Source organism: Thalia democratica, unplaced genomic scaffold (genome assembly GCF_965202585.1).
Source record: "Thalia democratica unplaced genomic scaffold, ktThaDemo2.hap1.1 HAP1_SCAFFOLD_665, whole genome shotgun sequence".
NCBI lineage: Eukaryota > Metazoa > Chordata > Thaliacea > Salpida > Salpidae > Thalia > Thalia democratica.
The window spans coordinates 27,818-45,440 of record NW_028139663.1 but is presented as its reverse complement, the minus strand read 5'-3'; the positions used below and the strand labels follow the sequence as shown (position 1 = coordinate 45,440).

General features: G+C 27.3%; 1 pseudogene; it reads left to right on the top strand.

Annotated features, from left to right (window-relative positions):
- The first annotated feature begins 1,519 nt into the window (after positions 1-1,519).
- LOC145846808 (RING-box protein 1 pseudogene) lies at positions 1,520-1,861 on the top strand (annotated as a pseudogene).
- Positions 1,862-17,623: the final 15,762 nt, after the last annotated feature.

The window sequence follows — 17,623 nt, the reverse complement described above, 5'->3', positions numbered from 1 at the left end:
TGGAAATTTCAGGGTTGCCATTTTACCTGAAAAACCTGTAATTTGACAATTTAGGCAAAAATAAAATCTGGAATTAGACAAGTTTTTATGAAAAATCTGGAAAAACCTGGAATTTTAAACAATTTTCACATGTTAAGTAGAAAAATTTTGATTTCAAAAACAAATTATCCTATAGTTAAAAATTTTTGTCAGCATTAAAAATTTTTTTATTAAAAATCACATTTTAGTCAGCTTTAAAGTATCTCTTAAATGTTTTTTATGCTTTTTTAAAACATTATGCTACCTTAAGCTAAAATTAAACCCAAAAACAAGTACTTTAAAAACCTGTAATAAATTTTGAAAACTTAAAGAAAATTGGCCAAAAGTCAGTGGCAATCCTGAAAACTAAAAAAAGATTTTGTATCAATAAAATCAAGAAGTTTTAAACAGCATTTTTTCTAGTTGCAGACCATTATTTAATTTAGAGATGATATGCTTTTATTTTTTCCTCTAATTTGGTAACTATTTGGTGAAATTCAAAGCAAACTATAAAAACTTATTAAAGGGTCAAAAAAATCTGTATTCTAATAATCCTGGAATTTGACAATTTAGGCTAAAAAAAACTTGAAAAACATGGAAATTGGGAAATTTTGAAAAACAAAACCTGGAATTTTGAACAAAAATTACTAAAAAGGCTGGAAAAAACTAAAATTTAAAAACATTTTTTACATGTTAAGTAGGAGTCCTTTTGTTGATGTGACGGAAATTCCCCCTGTATTAGCTGAATCAGCATAAATTTTTTTTATAAAATTTAAATGTTTAATTAGTTTTTAGTATGTTTGGGTAAGGTGGGTTAGGGTCAAGGATATAAATACTAAAAAAATTGATGGTTCAGCAATTATTAGGGAAAACACTTTTGCTTTTGAATCGGACCCATTAAGTAGCAGAATTTCGATTTGATACAAAAAATTTACCAAATAGATCAAAATTTGTTGTCATCATCAAAAACCTTTTTTTAAATAAATACTTTTAAAGTAATTTTACAATATCTTTTCAATGTTGTTATACTGTTTAAAACTGTTTTTTTACCTTAAACTTAGTTTCAAACTAAAACTAGACCTAAAATCGTGTATTTTAAAAACCTGGAAAAAAATTTGAAAATCTGGAGAAAATTTGCCAAAAACTAGTGGCAACCCTGATGAATATATTATTTAATGTACATATACATATTTGGCTATAAATTGGAAAAAAAAGTATGCTTAATAATTATCAATAGTTTTATGTGACATTTAAATTTTCATAAATATATTTTTTCATAGAATTTTTAGAAATTTATTTGTAGACATTTAAACTTAGTAATTTGTAGTTTAATTTATTCTTTTGTTTATTTTAAAGCAACGTTATATTCTGTAAGGTCAATGCTTAATGGATGCGTTTAATATTATTTAGTTACATTTTTAAACAATTTTTAATAACTGTTAAATATTAAAAGATCAGCACACAAAAAGAAACAATTTTAGCAGGAAACTAATTAATAAAAATGTCTGATAAAACAACTTCATCTTCCGTGGCTAAACCCAACGAGGCAGATCCTCAAGAGCAACCTAGAAAGCTGTTTACAGTGAAGAGGATCTACGCCGTGGCCACGTGGGAGTACGACACCAAGTATGAAAATTGCGCCATCTGCCAGCACCACCTCCAGGACGATTGCATCTCGTGCCTGTCCGCCAGAAAGACCGGGGAATGCCCCGCATCATTCGGAAAATGCGGCCACGTTTTCCACGAACACTGCATCACGAAATGGGGTGAAAAACATGATGGAATGTGCGCGTACAATGGCTGTGGCAAAAAGTTCGAACCTAAAGAGAAAGAGATGGATTAAAATTCAAATAATTTTTAAGTCTTAGGTATTTATTTTAAAAAATTTTTAGTCGCTAATAAAAAGTCTAAGAAGGTTCTAGTTAACTGTGTTGTGTTTTTTAACTGGGTATCATAAATGACATATTGCATTATGAATAGTTGTCAAAAAGAAATATTTATTAGTTTATTTACCTAAAGATTAGAGATGAAATAAATTTTAGATAATTTTTTTGTACAATCTTAGGTATTTATTTTAGAATTTTTTCAGTCGCTAATAAAACGTCTAAGGTTCTAGTTAACTATGTTGTGCTTTTTAACTGTGTATCATAAATGACATAGTGCAATATAAACATGCTGTTAAAAATAAAAAATATTTTAGTTTATTCTAATTATGAACTGTTAATGTGTTTTATTAATGGAAGCAAATTTTTTATACACAGTATCTGAAAAAAAATTTTGTTTATCGAAAGACAAAAATAAGATACAGTGCATTGAACTTTAAGAAACTAAGGTCTTAACTTAGTTAGTTTTAAACTGGCTAGAAGTAATGGAGCCTATTTGACGGCTCTGGCTAAAAAAGAAAGGAAGATAAAAACCAAATTAAAAATAATATGATCTGGCGATTAGAATTATCAAATCTATGAATTTTGTTATCTTGTTATCAAAAAAATCTTTAAATGCTATTTTACCAACAAAATGTAATCAAAAATTTGACATTTTATTTAATTTGAGTAATTTCTTAAAGTTAGAAATAAAACTGTCATCAAAAAATAAAGGAGTTAATTGCGAGATTAATAAAGATCTAAGTCATTAAAAAAAATTTCTTAAACTTTACTGACCAAGTATGTTGTTACAACAGTAAAAATTAAAACTTTGCTGAAAAAAGATTTAATCAATAGTTGTTTTGGATGTTAAAAAATTTTTTAATACTTCACAGGAAACTGCAATAAGTTTACACTCCTAACAATTTCAAGTAGTTAAATATAATTTTTGTAAACTATGTGAGCAAAAGCTAACTTTCATTGATTATAGCTGTAAATATACACTTTATCTGATAATATTTATAATAATAAAAAATAAAAAACCTCAAAACAGTGTTCACAAGCAAATGGTGTGGAGCTTGATGACTAAAAGTTCTTTTACCAACCAGTTTACAGTAATTGGTTTCAACCAGGGGAAAAGGTTCCAAATTTTTTCAAAAGGGGATTCACAATTTTTTTTGTTCTTAATTTGTTGCTTAAATACGCATCTCTTAAATATGCACTTCTAGTTAAGTACGCAATATTTAGCCGAAAAACTCTGTGTTTAAAATGCTTTTATCTGCTTAGAAATATAGTAAAATATATAAGTAGTAACAGAAAAATACTATATTTTTCTGTTTATTATACTGTATTTAATTTAGATAAATTAAAACTAAAAGAACCAAAAAAAATTATGAACTTACAAATCTTAATTTAAATGTTAGTATGGATAGAGTTCTTACAAATTTTTCTTTTAAACTCATTGCATTTATATATCTATTTATAATAAAAACTTTTGTTAAGTAGTTTAATCTAAAAAAAATTGAAATTTTACTGAAAAAATGAAATTATAAAATCTTTAAATTAAAATGAAATGTTTGTCTGGTGGTGCAGGGATTCTAATGATAATTTTGAAATCTTTCTGAGTTGAAATTTCAAAAAATCAAGAATCAACTTTGTGACCAATAAATATACAAAAATAAAATAACTAAAATAAATTGCCAGGTGGTGTAATGGTCTAAAGATGGTTTCCGAAAATTTCTCTGAATTGAACTTTTTCAAAGCTTAAAAGCTTCACACAACAGTATTATATACAATCAACTAAGTAAAATAAAACTTTAGTGATTAAATTGGACATTTTTTAGTAAAATTGTACTTACTAATTGAAAAACATTACTTAATCAAAAATTATTTACACTAAGTAACAATTTATAATGGGAACTAAGAGCATCTTAGTAAAAAGTTTTCCAGAAAATAAGGCTGCTTTAAAACTTTTACCGATTATCACGTCACAATTAAAACTTTATTTGAAATCTATTTCAGCTGGGCAAAAACGAGCATTTTTTTACGGAAACTTCTAATCTTTCAGTGTTATAAATTCAACATTCATTATTTAAAGTTTATCAAATAACTAAAACAAAGTCAATAAACAACGTTTTTAGTGATATTCTACGAAACTTTTTCCTTTTCTTTTATTTCAGGGGTTCACAGGAAACCAGTCAAAACACGCCCCTAGTTTTCAACTCTTGTAAGTGATTGTATTTTATAGTTTTGAATTATTATATTTCTGTGTATTACGTTAAATTGTAATGATTTAAGTTTATATGCATTGCTAGTTTTATGACTGTCTTTAAACATTAGGTATTAATAATTTATTTATAAAATACATGTTCATTTACTAATCTAATTGATAATTTAATTTTACATGGGAAAAAAAATTATGTCTCCAGCAATTAAAGTTAATTTATTTTATTACTTCTTAAATTATCCAGGGTGGCCATTTAACCTTGAAAAACCTTGAATTCGAGAAATTTTTAAATAAACATCGATATAACTTGAATTATGAACAAAAATTACTAATAAACCTGGAATAAATAAAACTTTAAACATACATCTGTTTAACATGATTAACTCAATATCAGGTTAGCTACTAAACCTGGAATTCGGGAGTTTTACAATTTAGGCTAAAAAAACTTGGAACTTTAATTAATGTTTACATGTTAAATAGTAAAATTTTGATTTGACGAAGGGTCATTTTTGCACAAAAGTTAAAAAAACAGAAAAAAAAATTATAAAGAAACTAAAAGATAAGTTAATATAAAATAGAATAAATAAAAAAAAATGACGGAGGGTAAGGGTTAGGGACTTAGTGTAAAAAGTTATAAAAAAAATTAAAAAAAAAAACAAAAATTAAAAAAAAACTAATTATAAAGTTACCGATAGAGGTTAAGGTTTAGGGGTAACAGTGATAGTAAAAAATAGTTAAAAAAAATAAAATCAGCCCGTGCAAAATTGTCTGGTTGGCAAAACTGTCTTCGTGCCAAATTAACCCTTCGTTCAAAAGTATCTTCGTGCAATTTTGTCCCCTCGTTCAATTTTGTATGCTCGTGCAGAATATCTAGTGTAAGTTTTAAATTATGACCTCATGACTCCCCTGTGAATCCGTTACTGCTCATGGCCCCCTCTCTGGCCTATTTACTGCTCGTGGCCCCCTGAGTATCTGTTATGGCCCCCCAAGGGTGCCACTTGGCCCACTTTGGGAAACCCTGATTTAAACACATTTACACAAAAACGAGTTTTTTTATTCACTACAATTGATTCATTATAGCCATTTTTTACCATAAAACGTGACAATTTCATTTTTTTTCATTTTCTACCTTGTCACAATTTTAAGCATATATAATCGTGATATTAACTAAAGAGTATATTATAACGTAAAAACAGATTTTGGTTGATTCTATTTTAAGACATCAATTCAGAAAACTAAAACAAATTATGGTTAAAGAAAACTAACTTTTCAATAAATTTTCTAAAAATAATCCAAGCAAATTAGCTGTTGAAAAATATCATCGGTTGCAGAGCCTATGTAAAGTTCAGGCGTTTATTAACTTTTAAAGCCAAAAGAAAACTCTTAGTCAACTCTTTTTCAAATATAAAATAAAAAAATGAACATGTTTTTTTTGCTTGATAAAACTTATTTGAGATTAATTGAGATTAAACAAATTAAGCGTTTAAATTTACAAGTTAAGTTGTTCTAATTTTCAACTACAATTTTTTTTTTACTATAAATAAACATTTAAAATTTTAACTTGCTATAATTTTAAAGTTCAGATTAAAGGCTGATTTATATTTGTAATAATTTGCATTTAGTTAGAAATTAACATTATCACGATTTAGTTGTAACTTTCCGTCATTTAATTAACTGAATAAAAAGTATAATTCGTAAAAAGTTTACCTGTAGCGACAATTCTACTTCTAGATAAATGGATAGATGATTAAAGTGTTTAGGTTTTTATAAAATTTTGTTAAAAACACCAAATAATTTAAATAAAGTTATCTAGTGTAAAATAACAACTTATGTTTTTTATGTATCTTTCATAAAAACAAAATACTGAATATAGATAGCTGTTAATATATATTTTTTTTATTAGAAAACTTACAAAACAAAAAACTTTATGAAGTTAGTTTGGTATAAGTAGTTTTACTTTATAAACTAAGTTTTTAATTTAGTTACAAAAAAGTTAAGAGTTTCTATTTTGTGCTAAAGAATCATTCCGTGCCAAAGTGACGCCGTGCTTTTCTGGCCTGTTCTCTTTAAACTAGAGGTTTTTTATAATTAGAAAATACAACTTAAATATGTAAATAATATAAAAAGTACACTATAAATAGTTTATAGTATACTAGCATATCTCGTAAAACTTAAAAATTTTTGAATTTTATTTTTTTGGTATATATAACGGTTCTTAATTTTTTTATCTGCATTCCATTACCAATATTTATCAAGATGAATTGTTGATTAAACGACAAAAAATAAGCTCTCCAAAGTTTAGTTAAAGGACCTGGTATATAAAAAAACCTTTTTGTTATCGGTTCATACACCATGGATACAGTTTAATAACTTAATGATTGTTCTGGACAACAGAGAAGTAGGTTTCATCGGTTTTATTCTGTAATAAAATCCTGTTGGTTAAATATAAATTAATCTAATAATTAGCAATGTTAAATACGACAACCATTCTGAAATAAGGAGAAATTTGAAACATTTTCGTGACTCAAAAGTTTTAAACACAATAATTTCTCTTTTTTGATTTTAAAGTATATTTTTCATAGAATTTAGTAAATATCAAAAGCTATCTATTAATTCTATAATAAGAACCTATTGATATTAAAGAGCTATAAATTAATGTAACAGCTTTTCATATCTTAATGAGTAATTTTTTCTTTTAATTAATAAGTTTTAAAAGTGGTAAATACAATTGAAAATTCTTAATAGTTTGAAATGTTTTATTAAAAAAAACATTTTTTAGAATAGAGCTAAAGTTTTTATAAAAGCTAATTGATAAAAAAAAGGATTAAGTATAACGATTTTGTAATCTATAGCAGCATCATAAAATAATAGTTTGTATTTATTGAGTTATTTATAATAAACTAAATAAAATTTGCGTTGATCAAAGATGTCCTACCTCTTTTTATCTGCCGAGGAAAACTTATAAAAACAACAGTTTATGTTTTGCGATATACTTAAAAACTTTGTTTAGTTGAAAAAATTTAGCTGTAGCTCCATAAAAAATTATGCTATTTTTTTTTTTGATTTTAGAGTTTAAGCGTTTAAACACGCTGCTTTAAATATGTCCTTACTTCAGCTGTACAACCGCAAATTACGTCAAATCATCTGTAAACTGTATTAATTTTTTATTTTCAAGTACACTGTTCTGACTTATCAACACGAAAACGATTTTATTTTTCTATTTGTTTATTACTTCTTTTTTCCCAGCTTGGAATTCTAGTAATTTTCCAACCAGTCACCCATGTCACCTCTTTGCTTCAATATTCTTTCCGCCTCACTCATCTTAACCTTGGTTTTTTCCAGGCACTTTTCGCTTTTGCACAGACACGTGAGATCCTGGAAGTAGTCCTTGCCGTAGTTGAGGAAGATCTCCTTTCCCTGTTCGATGTCCTTGATAGCCATCACCCAGTTCTTCGGAACTCCATGGATCGTCTCGAGGAAAATCTCGCAATTTTCATCACAGCTGTGGTTGATGAACCTGGAAATTAAAAACTTTTTGTTTGTTTTGTTTTAGATATTGAAGTTTTTATACATGATTGTTGATGATACTGGTTTTTTCTTCGATCAATTTGTATCTTTGTATTTTTTATTTTTTTTGTCGCTGCGACTGCGAGTTTTTAAAATTATCTTATGTTCTCAGGTTCTGATGATGAAATAAATATATTGTTGTACAAATAAATGAAAACTAACATTTATAACCAGTTCGAGGAGATTTAGATTTTTTTCATTAACTACAAATTAATACAAAAAAATAGAATTTTTTATCAAACAAATTAGTAGCAGCGTTTTTTAAATGTTGAGCAGAAAAAACTCGTGATGCTGTTTATGCATGAAGAAAAACAACACAGATTAGAATTATGTTGAAAACAATCTTTCGGCTTAAAACACAGAAAAATATTTTATTTTTAATTTCACCTCGTGTGGTTCCCCATGGGCCCGCCATCGATCACTAAATCAACTCTTCTCGGCTCATAGAAGTAATTCGACATTTTCATCTTTTTGTAAATATTCAATCTCCTCAATTCCTCATCTAAAGTTATCAGTTCCCCAGTGTATTCTCCGATAACAGAGCCTTTAAAAATAAAAAAAAAAGTACGTGTTTATTTTTAAATTTATTTTTCTTAGCATTATAGAGGAAATAAACCTATTTTGTAAACAATAGCTGTTTAAAAGTAACAATTTTCAATGAAACTTTTCTTGCTCTATTTACTTAACACCCTTCTTTTTATCTCACTCTTATGCTTGCATTGTTTAAACACCCTGGTTTGATTGATTTAATTTTTTGTTCAAAGCACAACTTTAATACTGCGGATTTCTCGTGTATTTCTTACCTTTATTAGCAATTTAAACAGTCTAAACAAATATAATACAAACCCTTCTTAATGTCGTTCCTGGCAAACAGGCCGTAACCGAAATCTCCCGTCTTTTTCAGCCTGAATCTGCCGCTTGGGTTCCTCAGAAGTCGTTCGTTGTCAATATCAACCACGCTTGTCCTGAAACTCTCGCTCAGCTCATTTTCGTCCGCGTCCAACTCAACACCCGCTCCCACCACAATCTGGTTCGTCCACACAAACGGGTCGTTCTTCAAGTAGTAGTCGCTGCGGTGGTCTCGCATCTCTTCGATCCATTTTCCACCGAAGTTTCCGTTGCGAACGACCCGGGCATCCGCCAAGTCTATCGACTCTGGCCAGTCCTCGGTTTCTTCGACCACTATCGGCGCCATGTACATCAAGTCGATCTCCTTCAAGTTTTTGTCCAACTTGGGGTGTATTATTTGTGTTTTTCTCTTGCTCATCTTAAACGGCTTCACAGTTTTTGTAAGCGGCCACAACTTTATTTGTAAAAACTTTAAGTTTTCATTTTGTGCAATTTAAAATAAATTTTTTAGTTTTGTTGTTACGTCATATAATAATCTGTTACTGATTTTTACATGATTTTGTTTTAATATCTTTCCGTATTTAATAAGAATTGAATTTGTTTTTTATTTTAAGAAAGACCTCTTGTTCAGTGTTTTTATTTAAACTAATGAGACAGTTGTTTTCAATACTTTTTTAACCGGTTTTTAACCTTCAAGTAAACAAAAATCTACTAAAACATATGATGTCTGTGCTATATTTTTGTCGAAAAATTTATTTTAAGATGCTTAATTTGATCTGATTGTTTTTTAGTATGTAGTTTTGGTCCTGCGGGAATTATGGTTAAAAGTTATTTTTAGATTAATACATTTTGGCCGTTAGTTTTTTTACAAAAATATTTAAATGTTCACAAACAAAAGCTAAAAAAAGTCAATTAAATATTTTTGAAAACTAAGTTAACTTTTTATGTTTAAGTTGATAATTTTGACTTAACTAGAATTTAATTTAAAAGACTAGACTGCTCGTAGTTAAACAAATTTAGAATTTATTCGAGTTCGTCTATTAAAAATTTTAACAGTTGAAAGTTATCAACATGATTAATATTCTTAAATCAGGAGTCGGCAAACTGCGGACCGCGAAGTGTAAAAGTTCGGCCTGCGAATAAAAATTTAGATACTTACACTAGATTTTCTGAGGTTTGAAATTAAGAGCAAAAAAAAAGATCTTGAACACTTTTCAAGGGAAATTTAAAACATATACTATATATTCTGGATTAAAAACAGTCATAGGTATAATTTGCAGCAAACTATACAATATATTTTGATACTGCTACGAAGATTAAAAGCTAAAAATACGATCGCGGCTCAAAAATAATTCTAATTTGGCCCGCAACCACCAAATGCTGACTACTGTTCTTGATAGTAAAAGTTCATAAAGTCAGCCTGATTGACTCTCCAAAACAATGAATAGAGCAAATGGATTTCCATTTACAAAGATAAAATGGAAATTTACTGAGAGAATGGTGAATTTAAAAATACACTCGTTGGTTCTACCCACCTATATTGTCACGTGGTTTACACCCAAAAACTTTTATCACTTTTTAGTTAAAAATTCTCTAAAAAACATGTTTTAGAATAAATTGTTTAAATGCTCATTATAATTGACTTTTAAATTTATGCGTAACTTTTGTTGTCTCAGATAAAAAGAAAAAATAATCAATTTAGCGTTTGAAGAGCTTTGTCGTTTTTAGAGAAGTAAAATCTGCATTATGACGTGGTGCTTATGAATTGCCATTTTGAACTACAACATTTTCCAGACTAAAAAATATGTGACTGATTATAATATTTCTGATTTCTTCTGTGTATTTTGTGCATTTTTTGAGAGCATTAGAAATACTTGCTAGTTGTCGATATAGGTCAGAGTACAAACCTTGGAAAATATCAGCTTTTGTTGCTTTTGTTTGTTTTAATAAGGTATTTCTATGTAGCTGATTTAAATTTTAATTTCACAATAAAACAAAATATTCTCATTTGGTCTGCAATCTAAATTGCTCCAAGAGTTACACAAAGAAATAACTTGTCACTCAAATATAACAAAACATAAAGTATTTTTGAAGTAAGTAAGTATCCTGTTAAAATTTCAATTCCACTAGTAGCTAATAGATAGCCCCTAAATAGTTGATAGTTAACTTATTTACAATCTATGATGCTGTTAAAAAACAATCTTTGTACATCTACATAAAATTGTTTACTTATAATCTGACCCCACATAGATGTTCTAAGGTAAGTTGTAGTATGTAACTAATTATTTTGTTCTTAAAAATGTAAGCTAGTTTCTTTCAGTTAGTGAATGCAATAGTACATTAAATATTTTTTACTACAAAACCATATTTTTACATTATAAAAAGCACTATCTACAACATACTTTGTTTGAATTTGTGTTACCAAATTGTCAGTCCTTTGATTATAAGTTTATCAGCAATTAATGACACAGACCTAACTCCTGGATTTTTTTCCTAAGCTTAAATGCCAAGAATCTCAGTACATTTTTATACCTGTAACTTAGATGTCACTCCCTCACATTAAAACTATATTTTGTTCCTTACGACTCTGATAAGATACTTTTTTATGATTCACACAGGTGTTACTTCAATATCCTAATACTTAATCTGCCTACCAATGCCTTCAGCGCAAACTTAAGGTTTTATAACATTTCATACTAGAAGTGTTACACATTTAAAAAAATCACCTACTTACAACTAATCTTCAACAAATCTGTGTGTACTTACCTAGATTGATTGTAATTAAATGTAGTGCATGTTATGAAATACGGGTTAAGGTGGGAAACGAGCTAAGATGAAATAATCTTATTATTCAAACGTATGTGTTAATGTTAAAGTGGTACAAATTACTCGAGGCTATACAATCCGGTTATATTTAAATACTGATTAGCACAAACAGCGGTCCCAAATACATAAAAAAGAAATTTTTAACTGTTATAGTAACTCATTACTAACCAAATTCACATGGTTACTAAAGCTTAGAGTACAGGATGTTATATAAATGTATTAAAAGTCCTGGTAATAAAATTAGATTCAAACCATTCCGTAAAAGTTCATAAAGAGGTGAGTAATGTATTCAAATTAATACAATATATTACATACTGATAAGCGGGTGGTAATATAATGCAAATACTAAGTTATTGTTACTATATTCCGTGTTGACACAAAATGCTTGGAGCTTTGAACAAACATCACTAAATAACTACAATTTTTACATCAAAAAAAAGAAGTTTTTATTAGCAACGAAAAGTCTATCATTATTTTTGTATCATTTGAAACTTTATGTAACAAAAAACATTCAAAGTAGCATTTCGGTATCTTGTCAATATTTTAATACTGGTTAACAGTTTTTTAATTTTATTCTAAAAAAGAACACTTTTTTTTTAAACCTGGATGAACTTCAGAAAACCTGAAAAAAATCCTTTGGCAGGCCGGTATATGTTCACTCACAATAATAAAAAATGTGGTTAAATATTACCTAGATAAAAAAAACAATTGATGTCATTGAAAATTTGCATTAAGGATATTTTAAATCGTTTACTAAGCTTAATTACCTGCTGTACTGCACTTAGAATAATAAAAAAATAACTTTAGAGGCTTTGCCCCCTTTGTTAGATATCGCCCCCTTAACTAATAAGTTTACATTTATTTTCACATTTGGAAACCTAGTGTAAAACATTAAATGGTTACTTTCTTTATAAAGAATGAAATAACTTTAAAGCGCCAAATTTCAGAAATTATTAGTACCAAAGCTTTTTAGGGCTGGATCCAGCCCGCCTATTAAAATCTCTGACCCACGAGATATTTTTTAAATTAAAATGTTTGCAAAAGTTATTGAAAACTTAGATATTTTGGTACAAAATATTTCTTGTTAATTTGACTTCATCTTCAAATTATTGCTGTTTTAAAAAGAATTTTTAAGTATTAGTAGTTTTAGGACGAAAATTTTACTAAAATACTATTTGAATTATACTAACATCTCCTGGACAATCATGCGAAAAGCTATTTATCAGTTGAAAAGGAGTGTATTAAGTCACTAAAGTTATAGTGTATTGATAGTTAACTTTATATTAAAATGAAAAATTAAGTGAGTTAGACTCTAGAAGTAAAGTTGAATATGTTGTAGAAGTAAAATGATAATTTGAGTTCCACAGCTCAAATCCTTTTACTTTCCAGAGGCTATATCTAATTTCAAATTAAAATAAAGTCATTAAGTCTTATTATTACTAGAGTACGTGACTGAAAGTAATCTAATACACATTAACGTTTAATCATTAGCTAATCATAGTTTCATTAGTAGCTCATTATAATTTTGATTAAGTTTGGTATGCAACTCGATGACCGAGAAGTCTTTTCTCGTATCCAAGTCCTTGAACCAAAAATTTGGAGCAATTTTTTCTTTTTTTTAATAATCTGGTGTTCAGCCTAACTGGACGCCGACCAACAACTGTCAAGGAAAATTTCAGTCTAAAATTGCAAAGTTTTACGTAAACCCGAAGTGATACACCAATTTTTTTGCAAATATGATTGGAAAACTTTTCTAGTCACTTATATACGAAAAAAAGTGATCTACGCAAAGTTTAAAAAGTATGCAATGGCAACCTTGAAAAGCAAAATTGTAATAAAATGATCGTTTTATAAGCTTTAGTTTAGTAAACCAAAAGAGAGCAGACTATAAGTTATTTGTTCTCAAGCAAAATAACGTATTTAGTGATTCAATAATTAAGAATCCAATAACACAGTAGGTTCTAATAATTATTTATAAAAATACATTTAGCAGAAATACGAAACTATAAAAGATATTTTAAACAATAAATCTTAATGAAAGAACGTCAACATTACTAGGTAATACACCAAAACTTTTAACTACTACTTGTTACGTGAAAAGAAATTATTTAATTAAAATTCTACTAATACGCCCGCCTGAAATCGGTTGTGCATGATGTTATATAAAAATACCTAACTGACCACAAAATGCATACTCTAGAGACTAAACTATCTCAAAGGGTCACAGTATTGCAAAAACTTATTACCATTTAGGCAGCATAAAAATAATCTTAATTTAACAAACTTTTGTGTTGTTTAAACCTTCGATGGTAATTAGAACAATAACTAATTATAGCATTTAATAGAAAATCGACATTCTTTATGAAAAATGTGCCAGATTAACTAAACATAAAATACTCGGATAAAAAATTTTTGTAAGCTTTAAGTTGAACTAGTTTTATATACATTAGTTGCAAGCTGCCGTAGTCTAATTTTTTGTAAATCAAGTGATTGTAATTTATTTTTGCATCATTATTATCACAATGTCATGCATCCTTAACAAATTGAGCGCAAAAATTGAACATTAACTAATTGTAAATTAGTTTTTGTTATAAGGGGTCCTGCTATGAAAATAAGCTAAAGTATGGAAATACGCTAACAAAACAATGGCAAGATTGTGAAAGCACGTCACAAACTTTTGCTTGGCTAGCCGCAGCTAGCTGACCTCTAACCTACATTTTGATTAAGCAAAACAATTTCAGTCATAATGTACAATCTAACAGTACTTATACCAGTTAATTAGAATATTTTATAACATTCAGCCGATACAAAACAAACGAACGAGTTCTTAAAAATGTCATTCTCTAAAACTATTATCACTGAAAGTACAAAAGTTCTTCCTTACAATTTAAACTTTAATATTTTTTTTTTAAACTCTTTAAAAAATTAATTTGTGGTTAATTCCAACGACGTGTAGAAAAAATTTAAACTAATTATTTAACTTAAACGGAATGCAAAATAATGAGATTAATATATTTATCTTATACTAGAATATCTTTGCAAAATTATTGTTACATTAAACAATTTTACAACAGATTAAATGTTTAAATTCAACATAATTTTTGTTTACTGATGTAAAGTATTTTCAATAACGAATATCTGTTAATATTTGTTAGGATAAAAATTGACCTAATTAGTAGATTGACCAAACTAATATTATAAAAGAGTAATTTTATTAAGCATTTGAGTTTTGAAAAACATTTATAAAAAAATACACCAATAGTTTTGTGTATATCAAATTAGTTTGTAAAATCAGACTACACTATTCAATTAAGAAATCAAAAGTTTGTTTATTTTGTGAGTTAATTATTTAGTTATTATTTGTGAAGTCATCATCGACGATTTTTGGCCATATGTTTATTTTAATACTACGTTTGGGATGTTTTGGCAACGACGGTAATCAATTATAAGTTTGTTATTTCGATTAAAAAAACATTATTTTTACAGCCACATTGATAAGATTAAGTTTAGAATCAAAATAAATAATCAAGATAATTCTATTGATTTAGAAAGTTAAATTAGTTCATTTCGACAAAACAAGACAAAAAAGTAAACTCAGTGTTTTATTTGATTGATATAGAACAATAACTAGTTTCAGTTTAATATCAAAACCATGTTTGAACAAATAATGCCAAGAAATATATTTAAAGCAATTCAGTCAGAAAAATTGAACTTTGAACAGATAATTAATGAAATTTTCATAAAATACGAAAAATATCATATGAAACAGCTTATTTGGTTTAAATAACAAAATAATTTATTATAAAACACATTTAAAGGAGAACAGCAATAATTTTTCAATTGTTTGTACTGTTTAAGACAGCTTTTTACGTTAAATATTACGTTATTTTATACTATAACATTAGTGGACATTAAACTTAAATTAGATACTAACTTTATTTTATAAAGCTTGTAAAAAGATACAAAATACTACATTTGTTATGTTTATATATCCAATGAATATAATTTAAACTGAAGTACAATCATATAAATTTATTTGAAAAGCGAAAACATAACTGCATTAAAAACAAATTGATACAATTTAATAACTGAACAATATATTAGTTGCTGTATACTTTCCTACATACTGGACAGGTTACTTTCTTTTCAAACCATTTCACGATGCATTCTCTGCAAAATTCGTGATTGCATTCAATCCGATCATCAGCTTGTTCATTTCAACATCACTGATGCAAATCGCGCATCCTTCATCAACTGTTTTCTGATCAGCGTTGAAAGTGGTGAACTTTTCAACACGATCAGGTGAAAGCCCTTCATTTTTTTCAGTAGAAAAAAACATTTCATTATCAGATTCTTCTTCATCAGATGGTATTCCGACCATTCCATCGTTTGACATTACAAATCGAGGCATTGTTATACTTATAAAAAGTTAACTGTGAAAGTAAAGGTTTTACAGGTTTTATCTACCACTGATTACACAGAAAGTTTTGATCATATATCATAAATCACTTTATCAAAATTTAATTTAGAGGGACTAGTTTAATACTATTTTATAAGTTCTAAACGCTAGTTGATTTAACCTATATAAAACAACTAAGTTATATCTTCTTTTATAAACCGCAATAAGTTAATGTTATAGATTTTTAAATTATATTATAAAATAATAGTTTTAGTTTTTAAAGCTACCAAAGTAAATATCTAACACTTAAAAATTAAAATTATCTCTATTTTTCACAATTAAATTATAATTTTAACCTCTTGTACTAGTCATTTCATTTTTAAACCGATTGATAAAGAATAAAAAAAATATCATCTATGTTCTGTTAATAGCTATCTAAACGAATAGAAATGTTTGCTAAACTTATTAAAATATACGTTTGCTTTCAAAGAATTTATATCTAAGTTTTATCACCTTAATTTCCGAGAATAAACTTTTGCATAAGTAGATCTTACAGAATATCTTTCTCCTAATTAAGTGTTTTCTCCTATGTTGTTACCTCTAGCTATGTTTAGTTCAACAATGTTGTGTGGGTTACTTAAAATAGTTGTATGGTAATAGTGTAATTTAAACCTACACTATAAACCGTAATAATAATAACCTAACAAGTATGTTATTAAGTAATTTTAGGGTTTCTTTACTAAAACTAGGCATGACAATGAATGAGCATACTGTATTAATGCAAATACTAAAAAATATATAAAGCACATAACACTTTAAAAAACCTTTTAACTGTGGTCAAAACTTTTACACAAGAATTAAATCTCAGAGGACTATACTTTAAGAATTTATAGCTAAACTAAAATTTAACTACTTTAAATTCAAACCAAATAACAGATTATACAGCAATAAACATTATTTAAAAAGGAATTTTACAATAAACAAAATAATAACAAAGTTCAGTTCTGGAACTATATCTTGAAGGTCTTGAGTAGAATCTCAACACACTCTCCGTGGATAGTTTATGTAACTTTATAATAGAAATATAAACTTTCAAAAAATCAATTTGTTTTCTGGTTGACTGATTTTATACGAATCAACAATTTAAAATAATTGAAAACAAGTGAAACTTATTTTCAATTACATTTCCTTTTTCTGTCAATTTTGAAGCGAATCTCATTCTACTCTTTATCTCCCTTTTTGCTCGAAGAGAATCTCAACTCACTCTTCTTTAAACTTTTAGCAAAAAAATGATAAGAAAAAGTAATTTTTATTATTTAAAAGTGCAACTTCCCCTAGTTCTTTTTAAAAACAGCCGAAAAATATAAATAGCTTAAAACCATATAAAAAATTTAAATAGTCTTAAAAATAGTTAAAGAGAAAACTTTAAATTACATAGGAATAAGAAAAAATAAATCCTAAAAAGTTGTTTAAAGCTCAAAATATTAGAAAGTTATTAGTACTCAAAATTTTCTAAAAACTTTTTCAGAATATTTAATTTGAAATATTTTTTAATTACCAAGCTAAAAAATACCACCAACATTATAGTGGAAACAACTTTTCAATTAAAAATATCACTCAATTGTCATGCCCATGCAAACCCCTAGGATACAAATTTCTAAAAAGTTTCAGCGTGTTACTGGTCATTTCTATCTTAGTTATAAATTGTATTGTATTCTTCTATTACACTATAAAAAGATTTAAGAGCTTTACTTAAAATTTTATATGACTTAATGTGACTTAAAATTGGCCACCAACTTTCGTGACTTATTTGTACTAATATTTTATCAGTTCTATTGTGTCTTTGTGGACTAAACTTTGTCACAAACATTCTCT